The following is a 6399-nucleotide window of genomic DNA, read 5'->3' on the forward strand; positions in this document are numbered from 1 at the left end:
GGGTGGGGGGATCAGAGAGGGTGTGTGTGGTTGGGGGCTAGTCTGTGGCAGGGGGCCTGGGGTAAAAAAAAAAAACAACACCTGGGAACAATGGGCAGAAAGTCTGGGGGGGGGGGGAGAGGAACCAACAACAACCAGCAGGGAGGAATGGGACACACACACAGCAAAACCAGAACCAAAAGAAGCTAATTGATTTCACACAAAAAACCAAAGTAACTAAGACAGGACTCAACAGGCAGCAGCAGCAGCACCAGGGAGGATGGGGAACAACACTCAGTCTGGGTGGGAGGGGGCAGGCAGGGCAGGAGTGGAGGAGGAGGTGGCAGTGGGGGGAGTGGGTTTCTGGAGGGGAGGGAGGGGGGAAGCTAGGAGCAGGACCACAGGGGAACAATCAAATTTGAATCCAAACAATCTATACACAAAGTAAAAAAAAGGAAACCAAAGGGCAGCCAGAAAGTCTCAGGGCGGGGGGGGGGGGGGTTTACAACTACCAGGGGGAGGGACTGGGGGAGTGGGTGACACACACAGGGAGCAAAACCAAAACCAGAACCTAATTCCACAAAGAAATCCAAAGAATGCAAGGCTCAACAGGCAGCAGCACAGGAGGGAAACAATCTTATCTGGGTGGGAGGGAGGGAGGGAGGGGGGAAGCTAGGAGCAGGGCCAGAGGGGAACAAATTAACAATCAAAATCAGAACACAAGGAATCAAATTGCAGCAATAATATAAACTAAATCCTCAGAAACACAACTCAGACAGGCAGCCAGCAATAACAATAGCTATTAATTAAAAACCAAAATCAGCAAATATATAAATTTACACAGAAGCAATAATTGAATGCAACTCAAAAAGTGGAACAAAAGTCAGGCAAGGCACAAAAACAGGAAAGCAATGCAGAAGAGGGGGGTGGGGGGGGGGGAAGGAGGGAAAGCCAAAACTTTGGAAGAAGGGTTGAGAGAGAAAGGGTGAAGAGAACAGAAAACACACAACAGGAAAAGTTGGAAAAAGTTGAGGGGAAAGTATTAAAGAGGTTTGGACAGAGACAGACAGAGGGCAGATGGACAAGGTGGCACACAACAACACACACAGAGAGCAGAGAGACAGACACACACTAATGTGACACACAGTCAGCAGGGACTCACAGCAGACACCAGCAGCAAAAGAGCAAGCAAGGTCTCAGAGATGATCCCACAACTGCAGCCAAGAGAAGTTTCCAGAGAAGAGGCTTGGGTTTATATAGGTTTGAAATTCCCTCCTTTGGGAGCCCCCACCTTTGCACTCCCCCACGGCCAACAGGGTGCCAGCTCTCAACAGTGCAACAGCCAAGCAGCCTACCAGACCAAAGGACTCATTCTGGCCAATCAAAGGATCAATAGCGCAGCCAATACAATGCCTGAAAATAGCATCACAAAATGGATGCTAGGAGCAAAAGTTTCAGGAATGAGCCACAAAATGGAGGACACACTTCAAACTTTAAAGGGACACTCCAGAGACTCAATTGAACTCCCGAACCGGTTCGGGAAACCCGAGCCGGTTCGGAGCCGAACCGACTCGGATTCGGTCCGGATCGGTCCCAGAAGGGCCCGATTCGGTCCGGGATCGAACCGCCGGATCCGGACCGGTTCGGGACGAACCGATCCGGATCCGGACCGAACCGCACATCACTAAGAGTCTCCCTAACTGTTCTACCTGTCTCTACTCTATGACCCCCATCTGATTCTTCTGCACTTCCTGTGCTGAGTCACAATCCTTCCTTTCCTCCTAGAGAGATGGAAACATGTCTCTTCCTCCTTACCTATTCATTGTAGTTCTTTAGATTAGTTTTAGGTCTTTCCTATCCAAGTGTACTTAACCAATAAATACTTAGTGTTTAGTTTTACAAGGATCTCCATGTGTTCTTTCTAAATAACTGCAACAACTAAACCATCCTCTGCTACCCACTTTGTAACTGGAGTGTGTGCCCATTCCTTAGTGCTCTGCTGTTTTACCCACTGGGGTAAAAATTAACAACCTCTAACAATGTGCATCAAAACTGCAAGTTAAATGTTGTCGATATTAACAGATCATGTGCCTCTTCAGGTTAAGAAACAGATATTGAAGTTACTGATGAACCACCTGGACACCCAAGTACCAAGAATTGAAGTGTGATGTCCCCAGCTACATTTCATCCTAGACACATCGAAAATGATTTCCAGCAATTTTTGCCTTTTATGCTTTGTATCAATCTGTTATTGATTTTGCAATTTATACATGTTTAATTGGGCCGATAAATACTGTAATTGGTATTTATAAATATGTATATTAAATATATTTATAGTTCATATAGAAATAATTGCCAGTCATAAGAAGGTAACCTCAACCCCCACCCCACCCCTCAAGCAACAATTACTACAATGGAATTTACATGGCCTGGATTAAGCAGTCCCCATATCTTTTATCTATATACTCACTCTTGAAGAGATTGGTCCAAGTCTTTCTCTGCTGCCATGCCAAGTTCAGAGTCATCGGAAACGGGCTCCTCACCTCTGTCAGGACTCTGGGTGAAGCTTCCAGGAAGAAGGCTGTCGGAGCCAAGACTAGAAGAGAGTTGCGAGGAACCTGTTGTACTGATGCTACGGTTGGATGCTGTGAGTTTATTATCTGCCTGTCGGCTTTTAGTGACAGGCAGGATGGCAGGATGAGTTTTGGCTTCATCAGAGCCAGAAGACCGTGAGAGGGAGCCCAGCGATTCCTTCCTTAGGGGCTCCAACCCCACAAGGGGGTCCACAAGCTCTGAGGCTGGGCACAGGCCTGACAAGCACAAAGGCGTGACAGTCCATTCATTCAAAACTGCTGACTTGTAGGAGAGGTCAAAAGCCAGGGAGGACAAGCCCTGCAGGTAACTCAGGAGGAACTCGCCCTCCTCTGTGTCCAGCAGCAAGGCTGGTGAATGGTAATACTCAGAGAGGAGGGCTTTTTCATGGAATTGGAGTTTCAGGTAGCCAGGGGTGTAGCAAGGTTGGATTGGGCCCAGAGATGAGATTTTAAAATGTGCCCCCCCCAAGTCCAGGGCCTCCGCACACCCCAGGCCCCCAAGGATTTAAGTCTGATATTTCAAAATAAGAATGCTGCCTGGAAATACATTTCACTAAATACTCATATGCACACTTCACAATAGATAGTGATATACATTGAATACTATATATTTGTGCTACTTTTAATGCTTAGAACACACTAGAAACACGAATTATTAAAATTGGCCCATCACTACAGATTAGCAAAGGAGACTGTCAATCATGCAGTGTGAGCCTATGTATGTTTTCTCAGAATTCTGAACAAATTCAGTAAAGTTTGATTCCAGGAAGTTTTGCACATGGGGCTTTTAAAGCCCTTTAATACACATCTCCTCTGGAATGGAGGTGCTGCATTCACATGTTGGCCAGATTTACCCTGAAGTCCCTGTGAGTTATTGGGGAGCAGTTCACACGCAATTCAGGTTTTTCACTGTTCATTAGAGTGTAGCCTGATTCAAAGTAGCTTTTGCCCTATCTTTGAAGCCTTGCTGGTGAATTTTAAAGCACTAAGGCTAGAAATCAGTTTGCTAAAAGCCAATGCTTCTATATCTGGCTTTCCTAAACAGATCCTAAATCCAAAGAGCTTCCATAACAGAGAATAGCAGGATGGGGGAACCATTCAAATTTGGAAGTGGCAAGTTTTTGCAAGCCATTTCAGTCTTCCCCTTACTCCTATGAATAACTTCAAGGCCCAGAGAATCTGGTGTGTATTGCATTTTGTTCTAACAGTTCAGCTGACGATAGAGATGTCAAGCAAGCGGTAGATACATCAAATTCCCCCAATGTCTCCAAGAAATGGGAGGTGTCTTGCAGCAGTCAAAGGGAATTTCACACTGGGACATGCCAGACAGAGCTCTGGCCCCATTGGTCAAGCAGAGTGATGCTCTTCTGGGGTGAAAGGCATCACGAGGAGGCCTTGTCCTTCAGGGCATGACATGTGGGGTGGGGAAGAGAAACTGGGGCAACAGAAGATCGTCTGGGGCGGCCAGTTTTCGCTGTGTCTCACTGGGTTGTGCAACTGTCGATATGTGCATGTTCTCCCTTGGAGTAGCAATGGCCACATCTAATGGCCTGGCAGAAAAGAAATGTCTTCAATAAGGTTTTGAAGGCTGAAAGGGAGGATGCAGACCGAATCTGGCAGGGAAGAGAATTCCCAGGTGAAGGGGCAGCAACAGAGAAAGCCCTTCCACGGGCTCTAGTACTACGGACCCAGGGGCGTATCTAGGGTAGGGCAGGCAGGGCACATGCCCCGGGTGCCACATGAAGAGGGGCGCCATTTTGCAAAATTAATTTTTTTTTAAAAAGGCTTCCAAAAACAAAATGGCCACCATGCATGCTCAAATGGCCTCTGTGAGGCCCTAGGCCATGCCAGGCCTTGCAGAGGCCATTTGAGCATGCACGGTGGCCATTTTGTTTTCAGCGGCCATTTTTTTAAAAAAAGATTATTTTAAAAAATGGCCATCACACATGCTCAAATGGTCCCTGCGAGGCCCTAGAAGCCAGCAGGGGGAGGGGGAAACTTTGAAGACCACGCCCCCCCCACAGCCTTTAGGAATCCCCTGAAGGGGCTACAGGAAATTTTTTTAAAATAAAAAAATATAATATAAGACACTGTACACATATACAGATTGGCACTATGTACAGAGAATCAGGGCTTGTGAATACTGAGCTGAAGCTTATGAGCTAGGATTGTATTCATTTGCTCTTACTTTGCTTCTTGTGATAAGTGAGTTAAATGTGATGTCTTAATAATATGGCTATTAATGGTGAGTTTGTCTTTGAAACAGTGTGAAATCCTTAGTATGAAGGCTCACGGGGAGTTTCTTGCTCACTTGCTCTCATTTTAACTGTCTTTTTGAAAGACTAGAATATATTCCAAGCAGTGACACAATTTACTCTGCATATCCTTTAATTATTTTCAGAGTATCTGGGAAAAGTCCAATTCTCCATTTAATTTTAAAACTTATGTAATATTGATGCTACAATGCATAGTAGAGAATTAGATAGGCACTTCTGTTTAGTTTTCCAAGTACACCTCCACATAGTATTTGGGTATTTCATGAACCCTAGCATACTGAAATTTGTAGTTTTCCAGCATTTTTTGGTCTGGCTATGTCCACTGCTAAATAGCTTTTGAAATATCAAAAGATTAACGAGCTTGACTTGTATTTTTCAGCTGATATTATGGTAAAGTTATCTGAAAGATGGGTGTCAGATGTTTGGACAGAGGGTGCAATTTCAGTGCTTGCCCTAGGCACTATTTTCCCTAGATACGCCTCTGTTAATGGACCTCTCTGAGACCAGGGACTGAAAGAAAGGCAACTCGAGAAGATATCACAGGATGGGACAGGACTGGCCGGGAGAGGCGGTCCTGTAGGTAAGCAGGTGCTAAGCTCTGAAGGGATCTATGTGGTTGCTAAGAGTCGTCACCAACTTGACGGCACTTAATCAATCAATCAAATATCATATTTGTATTGCCTAGTATGGCATTACAGTGGTCTTATAGGCAAGAATTCAGGTGTTGATATGGATATATAGGACTGAGCATGGTAGGTGGCAAGCCATTCATGGATTTAGAGAAGCTAAAGTACCTTGCCTGGGACATAGTAATTCATCTGAATCACCCACGTGATCCCAGGTTACTGTGTTATTCAAACGAGCCTTCTTGGTTAAGACCAGGGGTGGCTCCAGGTTTCAGGAGGCCTTCACTAAGATGTCCTCTCTAGGTCCTTCCTACCTGGGTGGCCTCTAAGAGTACCATGCTGCCACCACCATATGCAAACTGAGCTAACTGGTACCTCTTAAAGTGGTGATTCTCTTATATTTAGCAGGTGGAGAGCAACTGGCCCTATCCATCCCCAGCACAGCATCCTTCCCATGGCTATTGCTGGTATCTATCTTGTGTTTCTTTTTAGACTGTGAGCCCTTTGGGGACAGGAAACCATCTTATTTATTAATTATTATCTATATAAACTGCTTTAGAAACATTTGTTGAAAAGCAGTATATAAATAGTAGTAGTCGTTGTCATAAATTACTCATGCAGTTGCTAAGTTCTACCTTGTTGCCATTAGAATTCGAAGTAAGCGTTTATCTGTATAGCTAGATTTTATAAGGTTCACGAATACCTGGATTACTTTATTGTTTCTGTTCGAGCTGTATGTATATATTTTTCTGTTCAGCAACCAAAAACACACAGGACTGAGCTGAAACTGTGAACCAGTTTGAACCAGATTGATGGTTCAAGGGGCTATGCTTGTAAAGGGGAATCCAGTGAGGATTCCTTTTTACAAGCAAAAGGGAATCCTGCCTTTAAAAGGCTTCTTAAGGCAGCCAGTGGGGGGGACAC

The sequence above is a fragment of the Hemicordylus capensis genome, chromosome 6, assembly GCF_027244095.1.
Source record: "Hemicordylus capensis ecotype Gifberg chromosome 6, rHemCap1.1.pri, whole genome shotgun sequence".
NCBI classification, from domain to species: Eukaryota; Metazoa; Chordata; class Lepidosauria; order Squamata; family Cordylidae; genus Hemicordylus; species Hemicordylus capensis.